This window comes from Castor canadensis, chromosome 7 (assembly GCF_047511655.1).
Source record: "Castor canadensis chromosome 7, mCasCan1.hap1v2, whole genome shotgun sequence".
NCBI lineage: Eukaryota > Metazoa > Chordata > Mammalia > Rodentia > Castoridae > Castor > Castor canadensis.
In genome coordinates, this window is record NC_133392.1 from 40,319,773 (window position 1) to 40,341,613 (window position 21,841).

A 21,841-nucleotide genomic window follows, 5' to 3' on the forward strand; every position below is an offset into this window, starting at 1 on the left:
GGCCACGAGACAACTTTTGCAATAGCAGAGAGGAAGCAGTAGGACAAAAGACTCCACCTTAAAATATGGTAACAGGAGGAAGTACTGTGTTAAAGGAAAACAAGACAATCTTGCCTGCTGATTGTTCATGTGAAGATGCTCATGATACTGGGGTGGTCAGACTTACCAAAGAAAGGAACACCCCAAATGAACATTCCTGGGACCAATGAACTTTGGGGGCAGAGGGGAACAGAAGGGAACTAGAAGAGCAATAAAAAATGGGAACCTCTAAGCACTTCAGCAGACTACTGGTGTTCAGGTCCTGCTTCTTGGCTCTATGAGTAGCCTTAACTTGCACTTTGTAGCAATAAAGAATCCTTTGCTTTTACTTCACCAGTGTTCCTAGCTTTAATTCTTTAAGGTAATAGAGAACAAGAATCCATGGTAGCTGAGTACCTTGCACCCCATGCAACACAGTGTGTACACAGTTTTTGTACCATACACAGTGTACACAGTTTTTAAATCTTATTGACCCACCAAACCCCCTTTCCCTGCCACCTCCCCCAGCAAGACCTGTTCCACCCTTCTGTTCCTCAATTTTGTAGAAGAAAAAATGGAAAAAAATGACATTCTTGATTATTTGGCATAAAGGTTGCTACACAGGGAGTTTCCTTGAGATATTTCCATGTGTATGTTTATTATAACCCCAATTGGTTCATCTCCTCTGTTTTTCTTCATTCTACCCTAGTCCCTTTCTTATGGTGGTTTCAGCTGGTTTAAGAATTCTATATTCATTGTTGTATAGAGAGTTTATCAACCATATTCATTTTCTTACCTTCCTGCTTTTAGCCTACCCATCTTGTATGTGACCGCCCTTTCATATGACCAGTTTTTCATAATAATTCTGTGTTTATATTAGGTCTATATTCCACATATGAGAGAAAACGTGTTCTTTGGCCTTCTGAGCCTGATTAACTTCACTTAAGATGATGTTCTCCAGTTTCATCCATTTACCTGCAAATGACAAAATTTCTTTCTTCTTTATGGCTGAGTAAAATTCCATTGCATTTAAATACCACATTTTCTTAATCCATTCATCAGTAGTGGGCATCCTGGCTGTTTCCATAGCTTAGCTATTGTGAATAGTGCTGCCATAGACATGAGTGTGCAGGTGCCTTTATTATAACCTGACTTACATTCCTTCAGGTATATCTTTAGGAATAGAATTGCTGGATAATATGGCAATTCTACTTCTAGTTTTTTGAGGAGCCTCCATACTGTTTTCCATAGTGGTTGCACTAATTTACATTCCCACCAGCAATGTATGAGGGTTCCTTCCTCCCCCACACAATGCTACATTATAGAGTGTCTGTAATTTGTTGTCTTCCTTTAAGTAGTCTTAAGTTTTATTCTGTCAGCAGTTAATATATTGGTTGATCAGCCTTACTCTGTTGAGACTGTTATGATAGGATTTGTTAAAATGTATAAAACAGCTCTTTGTCTCTGGCAAGAGTAGCATGTTCTTTAGGTGTGGCCTGTCTCAGTTCGCAGCTAAATAGCTGGAGTGTTCTAAGAGGCCTCCACTAACTTTTCATAACTTCAATGACTTCTAGAAGCATGCAACCTCTTATACGTCCAGTCAGGACACATCATGTACAGTCACAATACAAAAATTTTCCAAACACTCAAGAGAACCACTATGCAAATTTCTAAAAGTCATTTTCTAAGTAATTTCCTAAAGTCATTTTCTAAGTAATTTCCTCTTCTTATATGCCCTGCCCAGCAAATTCCAGTCACTTCAGTGGCACCAAACTCTAACTTTGCTATACCGAGCAAGAATCTCTGAGTGGATTCTACTTCCCTGTGCTGTACTTTAGAAAGTATCCCTAAGCAAAAAGCTGAAGTGAATGTCAAGTTCACATCAGGCATTTCTCTATTCTCAAGAATCTAACCCTGCGGCTTGTGTTAGTCTACTTGCCACTATAGAAAAACACCTATATTATCAACTTAAAAAGAGGGAATATATATTTTGTTTCATAGCTTCAGTGATTTCAGCTCATGGTTAATTGGATGTTACTTTTGGGTCTGTAGCAAGGCAGAATATCATGGCCAGAGTACATGGTAGAAGAAGCTACTCACCTCATGACTAGGAAACAAAGGAAAGGAAAAGAGCCAAGTTCTTACAATTCCCTTTGAGGACATACCCCAAATGTCCTAATAACCTCCCTCTAAGCCTCACTCTTAAAGGTTCCCCTACCTCAAAATAGCAACTCTCTGAGGACCAAAATTTTTAACATATAGGCCTTTGTGAGACCTTCCAAATCCAAATGATAACATGGTTGAAAACAGTTTATTCATATTATTTTTAGTTTTCTGTTTTTTGTGACAGCAGGACAAGTCTTATGCAGTTTGTATCTATGACCTTTTGAAATTCATCTCAAGACTTTCCCTTTCCCTATTCCCTTGGTAAAAGTCCCTCTTTGGTTTCCACATTCCACAGTGTCTGTAATGCTGCATAGTTTCATTTACATGCAGCATTTCTTTACATCTCTGACTCTCCTCAGGTTCTGAGCCCCTGTGAGAATGAACACTCGTTAGCCTGGTACAGAACATAGAAATATTTAATAAATGTACTATAATGATTTAAAAAATAAATTAGATAAATGCTTCCCACTTAAACAATGGCATGCCTACTTACAGAATTAATCTAAGTACCCTAATTAAATAAAAACCTTTTGAACCATCTGACAAAACCTACCAGGTAAAATTTCAGGCTGGCATTTGCCTTGGAAAATTCAGATTTCCAGGGAATGTAGATACTACCCTGGTTTGAGAGGATAATGATCTCAGGTAACTGTAACTTGTTCCCTTCTTTAGTAATGAGTTGAGGGAGCCTATATACTACTTTGGAATTCTGGTACTAAATGGCTGAGGGGAGAGAAAATGTGCTTTTGAAAAGGTAGAGGCAGCTATCCTTCAAATTTCTCTGGCCATCTCCTGAGAATTTGTTCACAACACCTACTAGGAGATTAAAAACTGAACCAACACCATGCTTACTATTTAGAGCTTGCTGAAAAGAACATAATTGAATATATGAATGAGTGACTGGACCCTTCTTTCAGAAATGAAGACCACTGCACAAGGTGTGCAACCAAGCTTTATCTCCTCTATTCGAGCTGTACTGTATCACCTGTCAGTCCCCCATAAGGGTATCATCAAATGATCTGCCTCACAACAATGGAATAAAACCTTTTTTAAGCTACTCTGTCCAACCCAGAGTCAAACAAAATCTAGAGAACTGAAAGAGTGTCCATAAAAGACCAATGAGAAAGGAATTTATTCCTTCTGAGGAGAGGTTAAAAAACGGAGATTGTTTCAATTTGAAGAGCAGAAAGTGACTATACATTTTCAAGCAATGAAACCTTGGCCATTAACCATGAGCCAGTTCCACTGAGAACAGAGAAAGAAAGTGCTGACAGCTTAAAGAGATAGAGATTTGTGTTAAATCTAAAGAAGAACTTTTAGGAATTTGTTTGGAATTAATGAGAATAATTAGGCAGGCATCTATCTAAGGGAGTCTATTTTTCAAGCCATGTACAATGTAGATTAAGTACTTTTTCAAGTCAAAGGAGACGTGAGTCACTTTACAGAATGTTTCTCACACCATTGTTCTACATACACAGAAACTTCCTTGTACTGTAAGAAAGCATTGGGACAAGAGATTTCCAAGGCTGAGACTGCCATATAATGAGATTGGGTTTGTTTAGTACCCCATAACATAAGCATCCTTGGAAGAGATTTCCCACATTCTGACTTCTATTTTATTATTGATAGTAATGTTATAGAGATGTTAGTGAGCTTTCACCATGAAGTTTATGTTCACCAGGCTGAAGAACCTGTCTTTCTATACATTTGCTATGCTCCGAGAAAAATATAGTTATCTCTACCTTCACACAAAAGCATATTCTACTGAAAAATGCCTCTAAAATAGATACTAACATACAATTTGACTACAATAATAAAAATTATTTTAAAAAACTAACAAGATTAAGGAACTGAGCTATAGCTCAGTGGTAGAATGCTTGCCTAGCATACACAAGACCTAGGTTTGGAAAAAAAATAGGAGGATCCAAGATGGTTACTAGAGGGCAGAAGCAGACAGGGTAAGCTCCATAAGTCAAAAATTTTGCTGAGACACTGAGCCACACTTGGCAGAAACAAAACCACCAAGAAGAATCAAAACTCCGACACCCTGAACACCCAGCCTGTACAAAGCTTCTCCATGCCATGTTACACAGAGAAAACAGGAGGGCTCCTGTGCCACCAGATGCCAGCTCCAAACCTGCTTGGGACACACAGAACAACAGGTGAGCAAATAAGCAGCACTCGGTATTCCCACAGCTATCCCTGGGAAAAGCCAGCATAGCCCCCTGGACAGACTGACTCCTGCCCTGCAAAAAACAATTAAAAACTGAATAATAAGCAAGGAACTGAAAAATGGAACACACAGCAGAGGGGGGGAGATGCTCTGAGCACACCAGAGAAGGGAGAGGGGCAAGGAGCTGATCCCTGTGTGAACTTTCAGTAAACAAAGACTGGAAAGGCAGAAGGGCCAATAGCAGGCAGGTGATAAGCCATTGCCTGAAATAGGGCAGATAGTGGTCCACAAAGTTCATCTCCTGAGCAAATAAGCAACATCCAAAGTCAAACAATGTTGCAAAATTGAAAAACAATCAGCAAACCAGCATAACATGCTGACAGCAGAGAGCCAGCTGACGGATCTCTGACCTTACCCCAGAGAAAGGGCACAAGGCAAAGAAACAAACCCCCAATAAACCAACACAATGAAAACCCAACTCCAAAGCAGGATGGCTAGTGGGCCAGAAAACTGATCTCCACAACCTGAGGAAAAGCCACACATCACTGAGGGAGGAGCTGACTAAGCAGAAAGACAGGAAAAAAACTGGCAAGTCTCCCCAACCACCTGGAGAGACTAAGACAGAGCATCTGCTTAAATACCAACACCAGGACTGGATGCTCAAAGAGTAACACCAGAACTTTCTAAGACTGAAATTCCATTGTTCCTGAACCTGGAATTTTTTTTATGTGTTTGCTCATTTTGTTCCCTGTTTGTTTGTCCACCACCTCTTCCTGTTGATTTCTTTAGTTTTCTTTTTTTCTCTTGCTTTCTTTGTTTTGTTAGTTTCACTATGGTAAATTAGCTAATACTAAATTACACACAGACCAGGGATAGAAATAGCACCAAGTGGAGCAATAGAAAGACAAAAAAGGGATGGAAACCATTCTCCCCCCAAAAATAAACTAATACAGGATTCAGAGGGAAATGAAGAAAATGGATATCCAATTCCAGATTCCAACAAAACAAAGATAAACTATGCAAAGGAACCCAATGAAGCCCACAAGAACAACCTGAAAGAAGAAATCCTGCAAGTAATCACTGAGAATTTCATGGAGATTTTACTAGACATGGTCAACCAAAACATACAAGAGGCACTCAAGAAATTCCAAGACAACAAAAATAAAGAATATGAGAAAACACAAAAACAAATAAATGAATTCATAGGAGTACTAAATAAATACCAAAGTGAAACAGAGAACACCATAAATATAGAGACAAATGAATTAAGGACAAAAATTGACAATATTAAAGAGGAAGTGACCCATGATATGGAAAACCTCAGAAAAAAAGAATGAAACAGAATCACAAAACACAATGGAAGGCCACTCCAGCAGACTAAACAAGCAGAAGACAGAATCTCAAAACTTGAAGATGAAACAGAAATTAAAGGAAAAACTGAAGAGCTATTAGTCAAACAACTCAAGACCTGTGAAAGGAATATGCAAGAACTCACCGACTCCATTAAAAGACCAAATCTGAGAATCATGGGCATTGAAGGAGAAGAGTTGCAAGCAAAGGAATTTGTAATATATTCAACAAAATAATAACAGTAAATTTCCAAAATCTAGGGAAAACTGTGCCCATTAGGTAAAGGAAGCCTCCAGGACACAAACAGACTTGACCAAAATAGAATTACCTCATGACATATTATCATTAAAACAACAAGCACAGAGACTAGAGAAAGAATATTGAAGGCTGTAAGAGAGACAAAACAAATAACATACAAAGTTAAACCCATCAAAATCACAGCAGATTTGTCAATGGAAACCTTACAAGCAAGAATAGCATGGAGTGAGGTATTCTGGGTACTGAATGAAAATAACTTCAACCCTAAGATACTCTACCCAGCAAAACTATCATTCAAAATAAATGGAGTGATACAAGTTTTCTGTGATAAGAAGAAACTAAAACAATATATGACTACCAAGCCACCACTACAAAAGATTCTTCAAGGAATTCTGCACACAGAAAATGAAAGCAAACAAAACAATGAAAGGGCAGGCAATACCAAACCACAGGAAAAGAAAAGGCAAGAAAGTAGAGAGTATCATTGATTCAGCTGCACACAATCAAACAGTTAAATAACAAAAACAACTAAATGACAGGAATCACCTCATACCTATCAATACTAACATTGAATGTAAACGGACTTAATTCCCCCATCAAAAGACACTATTTGGCAAACTGGATTAAAATGGAAGATCCAACAATCTGTTGCTTACAGGAGACCCATCTCATCAACAGAAACAAGCACTGGCTTAAGGTGAAAGGCTGGAAGAAGGTTTATCAAGCCAATGGCCCCTGAAAATAGCCAGGATTAGTAATGCTTATCTTAGACAAAGTAGACTTCAAACTTACATTGATCAAATGAAATAAAAAAAGAACACTCCATACAAATAAAAGGAGAAATATACCAAAATGAAATAATTATCAACCTATGTGCACCCAATGTCAATGTACCCAATTTCACCAAACATACTCAAAGGACCTAAAAACATATGTAGACTCCAAAACAGTGGTAGTGGGAGACTTTAATACCCCTGTATAACCAATAGATAGGTCATCCAAACAAAAAATCAATAAACTCTAGAACTAAATCACACCATAGATCAAATGGACCTAGCTGATGTCTACAGAATATTTCATGCAACTTCTGCACAATATACATTCTTCTCAGCAGCCCATGGAACCTTCTCCAGAACTGTTCATGTTTTAGGGCACAAAGCAAGCCTCAGCAAATATAACAAAATAGAAATAATCCCATGCATTCTATCTGATCACAATGCATTAAAACTAGAACTCAACAACAAAAACAACAGTAAAAAACATGCAAGCAATTGGAAGCTGGACAACACATTACTCAATAATCAATGGGTCATGATGAAATAAAAGAGGAAATTAAAAGATTCCTGGAAATTAATGGAACCTATGGGACACAGCAAAGGCAGTCCTAAGAGGAAAGTTTATAGCCATGAGTGCATATATTAAAAGAACAGAAATATCTCCAATTAATGATCTAATGCTTCATCTCAAACTCCTAGAAAAACAAGAACAAGCAAATCCCAAAACAAGCAAAAAGAGAGAAATAATAAAAATAAGGGCTGAAATCAAAGAAATTGGACAACAAAAAAAATACAAAGAATTAATGAAACAAAAACCTGGATCTTTGAAAAAATAAATAAGATTGACAGACCCCTGGCAAACCTGACTAAAATGAGGAGAGAAAAAACCCAAGTCAGTAAAATCAAAAATGCAAAAGGGGAGATAACAACAAACACCACAGAAATCCAGGAAATCATCAAAGACTACTTTGAGAAACTATATTCTAATAAATTTAAAAATCTTGAAGAAATGGGCAGATTTCTAAATACTTACGACCATCCAAAATTAAACCAAGAAGATAATCACCTGAATAGATCTATAACACAAAATGAAATTGATGCAGCAATTATTAGTCTACCAAAAAAGAAAAGTCCAGGACCTGATGGATTCTTTGCTGAATTCTATCAGACCTTTAAAGAAGAACTAATACCAACCCTCCTTAAACTGTTCCATGAAATAGAAAGGGAAGGAACACTGTGTAACTCATTTTATGAAGCCAAGATTACTCTCAACCCAAAACCAGACAAAGACACCTCCAAAATGAGAACCATAGGCTAATTTTCTTAATGAATATTGATGCAAAAATCCTCAATAAAATAATGGCAAACCGAATCCAACAACACATCAGAAAGATCATTCACCATGACCAAGTCAGCTTCATCCCGGGGATCCAGAGGTGGTTCGATGTATTCAAATCTATAAATGTAAAATAGCACATTAATAGAAGCAAAGACAAAAACCACTTGATCATCTCAATAGATGCAGAAAAAGCCTTTGATAAGATCCACACCATTTCATGATAAAAGCTCTAAAAAAACTAGGAATAGAAGGAAAGTACCTCAACATTGTAAAGGCTATATATGACAAACTTACAGCCAACATCATACTTAATGGTGAAAAACAGAAACCATTTCCCCTAAAATCAGGAACAAGATGAAGGAGCCCACTATCCCCACTCCTATTCAACATACTACTGGGTTTCCTAGCCAGAGCAATTAGGCAAGAAGAAGAAATAAAATGAATATAAATAGGTAAAGAAGCTGTCAAAATATCCCTATTTGCAGATGATATGATCCTATACCTTAAAGACCTAAGAAACTCTATGCAAAAACTCCTAGACACCATAAACAGCTACAGCAAGGTGGCAGAATACAAAATCAACTTATAAAAATCATTAGCTGGTCCATAAACCAATAATGAACAAACTGAGAAAGAATATATGAAAACAATTCCATTTACAATACCCTCAAAAAAAATCAAATACCTAGAAGTAAACTTAACAAAGGATGTGAATGACTTCTACTAGGAGAACTACAAACCCCTGAAGAAAGAGATCACAGAAGACTCCAAAAGATGGAGAGATTTCCCATCTCATGGATTGATAGAATCAACATAGTAAAAATGGCTATACTCCCAAAAGCAATCGACATGTTTAAAGCAATTCCCATCCAAATCCCAATGACTTTCATCACAAAGATTGAAAAATCTACTGTTAAATTTATTTGGAAACACAAGAGACTGCGAATAGCCAAGGCAACATCCAGCAAAAAGAGCAATGCTGGAGGTATCACAATACCCAACTTGAAACTATATTACAAAGCAGTAGTAATAAAAACAGTGTGGTACTGGCACAAAAACAGATATGAAGACCAGTGGAACAGAATAGAGGACCCAGATATGAATCCACACATCTATGCCCACCTTATTTTGGACAAAGTCACCAAAAATACATGATGGAGAAAAGACTGCCTCTTCAACAGATGTTGCTGGGAAAAGTGGTTATCTGTCTGCAAAAATCTGAAACTTGACCCATGTTTATCACCCTGTACCAGTCTCAACTCAAAATGAATCAAGGACCTTAATATCAGACCCAAAACTCTGAAGCTACTATAGAAAAGAGCAGGGAATACTCTGGAAGCAATAGGTATAGGTAAGGACTTCCTCAATAGAACCCCAGCAGTTCAGCAACTAAGGGAAAGGATGGACAAATGGGACTTCATAAAATTAAAAAGCTTCTGCTCAACAAAAGAAATGGTCTCTAAACTGAAGAGACCCCCACAGAGTGGGAGAAAATGTTTGCCAGCTACACATCAAAAAAAGGTCTGATAACAAGAATATACAGGTAACTTAAAAACTAAACTCTCCCAAAATCAATGAACCAATAAAGAAGTGGGCAACTGAACTAAACAGAACTTTCTCAAAAGAAGAAATTCAAATTGCAAAAAAACACATGAAAAAATGCTCACCATCTCTGGTCATAAAGGAAATGCAAATCAAAACCACACTAAGATTCTACCACATCCCTGTTGGAATAGACATCATCAAAAACACCACAAACAACAGGTGGTGTCAAGAATGTGGGGAAAAGGAACCCTCATACACTGCTGGTGGGAATGAAAGCTAGTGCAATCACTCTGGAAAAAAATATAGAGGCTCCTTAAAAAACTGAACATAGATACACCATATGAGCCAGCTATCCCAATCCTGGGATATACCCAGAGGAATACAACACAGGTTACTCCAGAGGAAACTGCACACCCATGTTTATTGCAGTGCTATTCACAATAGCCAAGTTATGGAAACAGCCAAGATGCCCCACGACAGATTAATGGATTAAGAAAATGTGGTATGTATACACAATGGAGTTTTACTCAGCCATGAAGAGGAATGAAACCTATTATTCTCAAGTAAATGGATGGAACTGGAGAACATCATTCTGAATAAGGCTAGCCAGGCTCAGAAGACCAAAAATCATATGTTCTCCCTCATATGTGGACTTTAGATCTAGAGCAAATACAGCAATGTGGTTGGACTTGGGTCACATGCTAAAGGGAGAGCACATACAGGAGGTATGGGGATAGGTAGGAAACAAAAAACATGAAAGTGTGATGTCCCCACTTCAGAGGAACTAATATAGAAACCTTAATGCAACAGAGACCAATATGGGAAGAGGATCAGAAACTAGTGAAAAGGTCAGGTAGAGATGAATCAGCTTGGGTTGTAACACATTTGTACATGGAAGCAATGCTAGGAATCCCTATGTATAGCTATCCTTATCTCAACTAACAAAAACACTTTGTCTTTCTTATTATTGCTTTTGTCTTCTCTTCAACAAAATTAGAGATACGGGCAGGACAGGTTCTGCCTGGAAGTGAGGTGGATGGGAGGGAGAGGGAGTAGACGGGGGGTAAGGGGGAGAGAAATAGCCCAAACAATGTATGCACATGTGAATAAATGAATAAAAAACCTTTAAAAAACAAATGAAATAATTATACATTATATTTAAGTAAACATTTGTATAACACTGAAACATATTGGACAATAAATTATTTATAATCACAAAAAAATAGACCTAAGTTTGATCCCCAGCACCACAAGAAAAAAAATTAAGTGATTTCACTGGAGAGAAAAACATCAAATTCTAAGTAAATTCAGGAAAAGAAAAAAATGCAGACCGCTTTTGTACCAAGCAGGCCAAAATTGGAAAGATTAACTATATCTTTTTTATATTTCATCCAGATGTTCTGGAACCAAAAAATGATGGCCAAAATCTCAGTAGAAAAGAGTCATTGGATGACACAATTCTCAGCTACCCTAAACTACAGTAACTCAGGGTGTGGAGTGGCCACAGGGCTCTTAGGCCTTTATGCCTTGAGATCACTCTGCAGTCCAGGATGTCCTTGAACATACTGTGGCACACAGGCAGCTCACCTTGACCACCTGACCTCACCGTGAGGTAAAATCTGCCATACAGAGAAGAAGCACTTCACTTTGAAGCACAGGCTAGAGGTGAACTAACTTCACTTCTTCAGCTGCATAAATGGTGTAATATTTCTTGACTCAAAAGACTTTTTGGAAATTACTTTAGTCAGGAAGGTTTCTTTGTATTCAGTATGAAGGACACACCGTGGGAGATCAAGGAGACACTTCTCCTCCCTAGGAAACCCCTGTTTGCATCTGAAAGGCATCTTTACTCTCAGGCAATGCAAAAATAGGCTTAAAAACCCACTCCGCACCCTGACCCACAGAATCACTGGTTTCCGAGTCCCCCTCCATTCCCCAATATGCAGTCTTTCTCTTCTCTTTTCTACAACTAAATTCTCTACAAATAAAATCTTTCCAACCTCTGCTGTTGGAGTCTGTCTGTGCTTTCATTCACAGAGCAGGCTCAAGAACCCTGAGCACCTGAAATTCCTGAACGTCTTCCATGCATCATATTTGGCAAAGCACAAAGGGACCAGCCATCACTTGAGGTCAGTATAGGTTGTGTCAAACTGGGAACGACTACTTAGGAACATGACCATGAGTGTCTGGCACTCCAGTGGAGTCTATTTTCCAGGAGAGAACCCTCCCACCATGTCCTAGCTATGGTGGAACTCTCAGGTTGACCTTTTCTCTCTCTCTCTCTGTCTTGTTAAGGAGGGTTTCTCCCTTGGGAAAGTGAGGAAAAGCTCTGAGCCCACTACAGCTGTACAGAAGGCAATCTGAGGAAACTCGGATGCCAGATGGGGGATTATACCATACTGCCAATGCTATGTGGGTGGAACCTGACTTCAGTGCACCGAGGCTTTTTTTTTCTTTTTTCCTCTCCTTAAACTCTAACTCTCTCTTTCAAGATCTAACCTGCTTAAGGGGAAGTCCAAAAACAGCTGGTGGAAAGTAAACTTTGTCTTCAAACCAAAAAAGGTGTTCTGGCTGGGGCACTTTCCAGTGTCACCCAAAGGCTGGAGATGCACCTTCCTAACCCATCCTGAGGCTCCAAAGGTGGCTAAGTCTCAGACCCCTCCAGCCATGTCCGTGACAAACAGACAATCAGATCTCTTCTGCTTCCTTCATGGTTTCCATGGCCCGAGAGTGGAGGTCACCATTTGCTTCCAGTGCTTCAGTACTGCCCTTGGGCAGGATTGACCTGAACAGCAAGGACGACCAATAATCCCTCCTGCATTGAGCCTGGAAACTCTCTTTTCCCCCAACCCTCAGCCTCTCCTTCCCCTTTCCCAGTCAGTTCAGGATGAGTGTCCCCCTCCCCCTCTTTGCTCTAAACAGTAGTGAGCTTCTTTTTTTAGGGAGTTTGGGAAAAATCCCTAGGCTTAACTGTCTTTGTCAAGCATCAGGTTAACTGGTTAAACAGGTTCTACAGCCTGCCCTCAGGGAAAGGAAAAAAAAACAGTTAAAAGGCAAAAACCTCAGGTCTCTGTTTTTTTACTGGAGCAAAAGCCTCCAGATGCTCTCGCTCTCTTTTTTCATAAAAAGTATATATGCCTCATGGGATATATAGAGGGACAAAAGTCTATTTCATTAGGAGTCCCCATCCATGCCTCTACAGGGGTCCTCTTTCTGGCCATGCAAGCCCTCTTGGTTACTTTGATAGAGTTATTTATTATTTAATTACAAGCCTTCAGCTGGTAGAGGAGAACTAGGCCTACCTGGGTTGCAGGGCAAACATGCAAGTCAAAATAGATGAGAAATTGGTCAAAGATCATCTCAGGGGGGTGGGTGCAACTGAAGTATCTGTAAATCCTCCACGACTTTACCCAAAAGTGGCAGTGGAAGGATCAAGGGAGAGAGAGACTCCAATCCCACTAGAGTTTCTCCTCATCTGGGGACACCTAGATAAAAGGAGAAACCTCTGTTAAGGTGACCAATTTCCCTTGTTTCCCTTTTTTTAAATGGAAAATCAAGCTTTAAGGATCCAGGAAGGATCCTCCCTTGCCTGCTTATTACAACATTGGAAAGATCTTGATCCAGAGAGTATTCAGCAAAAGAGACTAAAGTTTTACTGCACCCAAGCTTGGCCACGGTATCCTCTGGGAGATGAGGAAAGATGGGCAGAAGGAGGGAGCATTAATTATAATACCATTCTTCAATTAAATGTTCTGTAAAAAGGAGGGAAAGTGGACCGAAGTTCCATATGTTCAACTGTTCTTTTTCCTAAGAGATCACCCAGAATGGCTAAAGAAAAGTAGGCTAGATACCCAGACCATGGTAACCCTTTACCAAAAGCCCCCAAGCTCCCTTGAAACAAAACACTCATCTGATGCTCCATCAGCTCCCCCCATCCCCTGTTACCCAGCTACCTCACACACTAGACGTCATCCCACAGGACTCTATCCCCTCCAGTTAATTCCTGGAGGGGACAGAGATCATGTTCCTTTTAGAGTGAGTGAACTTAAAGAAATAAAAAAGGATTTAGGAAATTACACAGAAAACCCAGATCAGTATATCCAAGCATTTAGAGAAGTCAGCCAAAACTTTGAACTGAGCTGGAAAGATGTAATGCTATTGCTATCTCAGACCCTCACTTCTCTGGAGAAACAGTGTGTTCTAGATCAGGCAGTCACAGTGGGAGACAATTATCACTTAGATAAAAGCAGCCCTACGGCCCTGTCTCGGACTGGTCCCTCACAGGAGTAGGACGGGGAAGGAGAAGAAAGACAAAAGCATTGGATACCTAAAAGGGAACCTCAATTCCCAATTCCAACAGGAGATCAGGCAGTGCTTAGGTATGACCCTAAGTGAGACCCTGAAAATAAAAAGGATGAATGGAGTCGTAACCATTTCATCCAAGGGGTAAAACCCCTTAATTACTCCGAAGTCACAGCTGTGCAGCAAGACCCCTTAGAAACCCCAGTAGCTTTCCTACAGAGACTTAAGGATCCTTTACAAAAGAATACCAACATTATACCAGAGTCACAGGAAGAGAAATTGTCCTAAAAGATAAATTTCTAACACAGTCAGCACCAAATATCCATAAAAAGCTTCGGAAACTGGTGGCTGAAGGGAGCAGAGCTCTGGACCAATTGGTCCGTGTAGCCACATTTGTATACTACAACAGGGACTTAGAAAAAGAAAGGAAGGACCTGGAAAAGGAAAAGAGAAAGTGTAGGCAGCAGTTGGCTCTGATCGCAGCACTCAGAGAGGCTCACGATGGGCAAAGTCCAAACGTGAGGACACACTTTCAATGTGAACAGGCAGGCCATTTTAGGAGGGAATGCCCCCAGAGAAAGCTACCTCCGGGACCCTGCCCCATTTGCTGGGAAAACATTGGAAGGCACACTGTCCCTGGTTCCCAGGGGAACCGAAGCCAGAGCCTCCCACCCAATGATGGGTTCTGGGGCCTCCCATTCAGACTCCTGTGACTACCATAAAAACAGAGGAGCCCCGGGTTTTAGTCACAATTGAAAAGCACAAGGTCAGCCTCCTTATCGATACTGGAGCCAGCATCTCAGCTATTCCTTTCTCCCCCCGCCCCAGGTCCTCCAAGAAAATTACTGTTCAAGGCATATCAGGCCAGCCTCTAGAGTGTTATTTCACTGAGCCTTTAGCCTGCTCCTGGGGAGATTTCCATTTCTGTCACTCCTTTTTAATTGTCCCAGAAACCCCTACTCCTCTGCTAGGGTGAGACCTTCTATTTAAATTGGGTGTATAGCTCCTTTTATCCCCAGGAGAGTACTTTTGCTTGCCCCTAATAGAGGAACAAGTAGACCCCACAGTGTGGATGAATGGACACACTGTGGGACGGGCACAAACAGCTGTCCCAGTCCTAATTCATCTCAAGGACCCTTCCTGGTTTCCACATCAAAAACAATATCCTTTAAAGCCAGAAGTTAAGGAGGGGCTAATTCCCATAATCAAAGACTTAAAGAGACAGGGACTGTTAATAGAATGCTCCAGCCCATATAATAGTCCTATTCTCAGTGTCAGGAAGGGACCTAACAAATGGAGGCTAGTCCAGAATCTCCTCCTGATCAATGAAGCAGTAGTGCCTCTCCACCCTATAGGTCCAAATCCCTATACACTTTTAGCCCAAATACCTCCGGCTACCGCTTACGACTCTGTCCTGGATTTAAAAGAAGCCTTCTTTTGCATTCCCTTATATCCTAAAAGCCAACCTACCTTTGCCTTTGAGGACCCCACAAGAAAGTCTGGACAGGTCACTTGGACTGTCCTCCCCCAGGGATTCAGAGACAGCCCACACCTCTTTGGGTTAGCTCTAACCCAAGACTTGGCAGAATGGCAATATCCACAAGCTACTCTGCTACAATATGTAGATGACCTCCTGCTCTATGGACCAAGTGAGCCTGTTATTTCGAGAGCCACTGAGTCTTTACTAAACTTCTTAGCTGATAGAGGATATAAAATCTCTAAAGAAAAAGCCCAATTGTGTCAGTCTAGGGTTACATAATTAAGTCTTGTCCTGAAGAAAGAAATGAGGTCTCTAGGAGAAGACAGAATCTGTCCAATCCTGACTTTTCTTCTACTTAAAACTCTATAAAGAAATTGAGGGCCTTTTTGGAGGTCACAGAATTTAGATGAGGAAGGGATCAAATAAAATTCTAGAAAGCCAGTGAAGCAGATCTTGAATGCTCATTCAAGAATGTTTGGAATTTTATTAGGGTAGGTAGCACTGAGGTAGACTTCCAAAGAATTACATAGCAAAACAAGATCAATGAAGTCTTTTTTATTATTTTTTTTGCGGTACTGGGGCTTGAACTCAGGCCCTTCACCTTGAGCCACTCCACCAGCACTATTTTTGTGAAGGGTTTCTCAAAATAAGGTCTCATGAACTATTTGCCCAGGCTGGCTTCAAACCATGATTCTCCTAATGTCTGCCTCCTGAGTAGCTAAGCTTACAGGCATGATCCATTGGTGCCCAGCTCAATGAAGTCTTTATTTGGGGACCACACAGCATCCCATTTTGACAGAAATTCTTGATGTTGGGAAGTAGATAAGTTGGAAGCACATATAAGAAGTCCTAAATCACTTGTCAAAGGTGTTATGTAATAGAAACTCCTTCAAATAGCAGATAGTATGTCTAAGACACACTAGACAAAGAGCTTTCATCTTAAGTGTTGATTCTCATGAATCGATAAGGTCACATGGTTTCTTGAGAAGCATTCTGAGGCCATTCTGCATAATGGGAAAATGCTATAGGCAAGTAGTGATGTCTCCTATGGTCACTAAAAGGAGTTCTGAGGTAGATTTTCCAGGTGTTTGGCAACTTGACCTCTATGGTTCTTCTAGTTCTAAGACTCTAAGATTCCATGCACACTGAAAAGCATGTGCTTATGCTGAAAAACATTTATTGTTGTGTACTTAAGATTCATGTTCATTTTTATTATTCAGTTGATTTGATTTCTAGTATCCTAACTCATTGAAACACTGTCAAAGTATTAAGAAAGTAAAAGAAGAAAGAAACAATTTGGAGAAGACTAAAGAGTTGAATTTCTGAAAACCATCTGCAGTTTCCTTTTTCTCTGAGTTTATTCTATATACTACATTATCCCTAGCAAGTGGGCTAGAAAGATTAAAAAAAGAGTTGTGTTGCCTAGTGGTCACTCCGTTTACTGTACTCTATCCAAAGAGACCTGCCTTGAAATATTCCTCAGACTTATCTTAACAGAAGTTATCAGGGTTGGGGCGGGGGGGAGAAGCAAAGGAAATATTATTTCACAAGCAAATTATATGTTGGTTCTGAAAGAAGTTCTTTTCTTAGCTTCCAATAAAAAAGAAGCCTATCTTTCAGTTAACAGTTCAGTTCTACAGTTATCAGAAATATTACAAAAAATAAAGGCAGCAAACTCAAGGACGAGGTAAAATTGTGTGCAAGAAAATCCTCCAAACCATTCAAATTCAAAATAGCAAGGCATAGGTATTTTTTTCTAACACTTTTTTCCTCTAGTGCAATTAAGTTCTCTTCAGAATTGAAACATGATCTTTAAAGTGCCTACCTGTTTAAAGTCAAAAGGATATTATATCCAGGTATGCTAATGGAAAACTTCAATTTGTTTATTCCTTCTCCCATTTCCCCCACCCTTCCCCATACTCATTTTCAGCTTCAGAAAAGAGAACAATGGGCAATACACAATATTCTTGGAAAAAACATCAAGTGTCATATAAAATCTGTATAAGTCCTGTTACCTGGATGTAGGAATCCTGGATGCTCATTTCCCTCTGGGCATTTCTAAGCAAGTGAGGGTGAAGGGGCAGATTTCCCTGACACCTTAAAATGCTGACAAAATGAACTTGAAGTGTTCTATCATTGACTCAAAATCTGGTATTTACTTAAAAACATGTAGTGAACAGAATGCTTGACACTGTGCTGCAAAGATGAAACATTAGGCATCCTAAGTTCAGGGAGCTCCCAATGCAGGGGGGAAAATGGAAAAACATAACTTAAAAGCCTCAGTGCAGTGAATGAACAATTGCCACTGTACCTGGGCACTTCTGGAGGGTCTTTTGGTGCAGGAAAGGCTAGAGATGTGGAAGATATTCTGGAAATGAATGAACTCAAAAATAGGCAAGAAGGCCTTCTTTAATGGTTACTGTCATAGAAACATCCATGACATCCAAATTTAATGACTAGCATAATATTGAGTAATCTAAGTGAGGAAATATTACATGGTGTGTAAATATTTTTAATTTCATGTAATTTTTACATACCTACACACATATATGTATGTATGTTTTTGATGCATATAAAGTTTCTAAAATTTGCATCTAGATTAAAACAGTATATAGGGGCTGAGGCTATAGCTTAGTGGTAAAGCACTTGCCTAATATGTGCAAGACCCTGGATTCAATCCCCAGAAGCCCCTGCCCCAATAAAATATATAGCCAGGTGAGGTGGTGCACATCTGCAATCCTAGCATTTGGGAGGCTGAGGCAGAAGGAGTTTGAGGCCAGCTTGAGCAATATTACAAGACCTTGTTGGAAGGAAGGAAGGAAGGAAAGAAAGAAGCAAGGAGGAGGGAGGGAGGGAGGGAGGGAAAGGAGAGATGGAGGGAGGGAAGGGAGGAAGGGAGAGATGGAAGGAGGGGATCACAGGAGGAGAGGATCTCCATAAGAGACAAACTTGTCACACAATCAGCCCCAGATATCCAAAAAACCTCCAAAAACTGGCAGCCGAAGGGAGCAAGGACTTGGACCAGTTGGTCCAAGCAGCCACCTCAGTGTACTATAATAGAGACCTGGAAAAGAAGAAAATGAAAGATAAGCGGCTGGAGGCTTTGACAGCTGCACTCTGGGTGACTCCCTCCAAACCAGGTCCAAACCCACAGACCTGCTCGAGGTGTGGCAGGATGCCATTTCTAAGGGAGTGCCCCCAGAGACCAAAGAAATCACCTCTGAGACCCTACCCCATTTGCAAGGGGACGCATTGGAAGGTAATGTTGCTCCCCACTCTTGGCAAAGTCGAGAGCACAGCCATCCGAGCAGTGAGGGCTCCCAGGGCATCCCATCCTGGCTCCTGTAACCACAGTAAGAAACTGAGGAGTCCTGATTTGTGCTTACAATTGCAAGGCACAAAGTCAGCTTTCCTTTCAAGTGTGCTGGCCCTTTTTCTTCTGGACCCAGTTCTTCAAATAAGATCTTTGTTCAGGGCATATTGACTGGCCCCTGGAGAGTCATTCCACTCAATCGCTTGCCTGCTTCTAGGAAGATTTCCACTTCTGTCACTCCTTCCTGATTGTCCTAGAAATCCCTACTCCTCTGCTCCTCTCAGCAAAGGCAAGACCCTTTGTCTAAAGTGATGTTGGCTAATTGAAGATAAACTTAATGGAAAAACTAGCTCATGGAAGGTGCACACAAGATCCAGTTTTACTTGAGAGGAGGAAAATATTGCAGAAGGGTTGTGAATGTGGAAAATGAAAGATACAAGAAAAGATGGTATTCAGGTGTAGGAGGGTGTTTTCGCACACATGAAATGAAAATCCAAGGAAAGCTAAAAAAAAAAAAAAAGAGGGAATTTTAAAACAAAAGAGAAAAAATAAAAGTCTCTCTGGCCCAAATACCTGAGACATCTTTTGGATCCAGGCCAGGATAATGGGTAATTAAAAGGTGCCTGCCTGTTCAGTCCTGAACGTAGAAAATGCCTTATTCCACATTTCTTTAGATCCTACACACCAGTTCATCTTTGTTTTTGAGGATTCCACTTGGGAGCTGGACAGGCTACATCCAATCCTAATTTTTTCTTTGCCCAGGACAGTTAAGGACTTTTTTGGGAGTAAAACCGAGACACTCCCAATCTTCCACCAATTGGGACCAACTTTAACTCGGGTCCCTGCCTTAGGTTTCCCTAACTGTTATCAGAAGGCCAAAATCAGTCAGAGATAGTGACTATCTCTGCTTCCTAGTAAATCAAGTAACACCTCATAATCCATTCCTTCGCAATCTGCCAGCTTGCTTTAATCCCAAAGAAAAGGTCCAATGCACTAAATTACTTCATGGTTCAAATACTTCCACATTCAAAAGACAATTCCTTACTGTTAGGCTACTCTCCAGTTTTTTGTATTATTTAAAACAACACAGGCAATAAATAAATAATAAATAACAAATGGAGCAAAACCGCTCCTTAGTATAATTCAAGAGCCCAATAGAACTGATGCGGCTCCAGGTCACATATGTGACCTGCAGGCAAAAGAGCCTCTTGGGAGGTTGTGCATAACACTCTATCAGAGGCCCTTCCAGGAGACTCAGGAATTTGTTCAGAGTTAAGGGTCAGGGCCTAGTAGGGAAAGCCCAGACGAAAAGCTTTCCCCACAACCTTGCCTACAGGTGATAGTGGCAGTGGCGGAAGGATGTACGGGAGAGAGAGTGCACTCTTCTCTTGGAGGTCTTCAGCCCCAGGGGCTCACCTGAGCAGACGAAGTTCCTCCAGATGACCAACTCCTTTGTTGTACAGTGGTCTACATGTTCTTAAACTCTTAGGTCCATACACCATGGTGGCAGAATGATGGATGGTTTTATAAAATGCCTAACTTAAAATTTTTTATTGCTGATAATGCTAAATACATTTTCAAATGGATGGTGGTGTTTTTGTGGTTGGAGTCTAAATCCCCTTCCTTCATGATACCAAGCGTACTATGGAGGTGGTTTGCACTCCACCTCCCAATTCCCTAACAGCAGTTAGGGTGGCCACTGAGAGGGGGGATTTGAAAGGGAATTGTACTGCTGGCTTTGCAGACCCTGGCCGAGGGTCAATTATACCATCTGCTCTGTAAAGACTTTGCTGCAAGGTTGAGCTGACAGCCCTGCTGACAACCTGGTTAGCTGAACCTCCTGTGTATCTGGAGTTGTAGCAGAAGAAACCACAGAGCACCAGCCTACAAGCTGGCAATAGGAGAAAGCTGGTGGTTTTTTTTCAAAGGTCCCTACCTGCAGCAAGAATGCACTAACAGAGGTGACAGCACCAACCAAGAAGCAGAATCTCTAAATACATACTCCAGGGACCAGTGAACTTTTGAGGGAGGGGGAATAAATCGGGAGCTAAAAGAGCAATAAAAGGGGAACCGGTAGCATTTCAGCAGACTACCGGTTTCCGGGTCCTGCTGCTTGACTCTCCAAGAAGCCTTTACTTTTGCTTTGTGCCAATAAAGACTTCTATGCTTTAACTTCAGTCCCAGTGTTCCCTGCTTAATTCCTTAAAGTCTGGAGAACAAGAATCTACAGTAGCCAACCACCTTGAGACTGCCCAACAATATGGCTCTCTCTGGTGCTGCTGTGTACCTCAAGGAGTACACTTCACCTCCGTCCTTAGCTCTTCTTCCTTCCCCTCAGTCACATAAGACCCACTGACACACAGCTAGTAGGTGCATGGCTACTGTGGGTTCTTGTTCTCTGTAGCTTTAAAGAATTACAGATAGTAACACTGGCAAAGTAAAAGTAAAGTTTTCTTTATTGCCTAAAGCAAAAGCAAAGGCTGCTTGGAGAGTCAATCAGCAGAACCCAGACACCAGCAGTCCACTGAAGTATTTTGGGGTTTTCCTTTTTATTGCTCTTTTAGTTGCCCCTTTATTCCCCCTTCCTCCAAAGTTCACTGGCCCCAGAGAATGCATCCAGGGCTTCTGCTTCTTGATTGGTTGTCACCATCCTGTTGTTGGCACATTGCTGCTGCAGGTGAGAAAAACCACCAAGTTTCCTCTTATTGCCAGCTTATAGAGTGGTGCTCTGCCGTTTCCCTCTTCTGCTGCTGCAAAGATGGTCTTGTGGTCCCTGCTTACAAATTTAGTTAGACAGGCTGCCCCTGCTCAATGGTGCTATTTTAGGAAGACACCATTGTGCTCACCCCACTAGACCACTTGCTCAAGGTGTTGCTGGACATTGCATCAAATCCAGCAACATCTCTCCTTCTCACCACTCCTTCAATTTGACAGTTTGCCCCATACTTCTTCTGTGACTGGGAAGGAGGCTGGTTCTGTCTATTGTTTTCTGAACATCTCCTCTACTTTCCAGCCCAGGGCCTTGGCACTCCCCAGTTTCCACCCTTCCATTGCCACCAGTGCACTGCAGTCCTTGGTGAGCAGAACTCAAACCACACTACTTCACTAAAGCCTGCCTCAC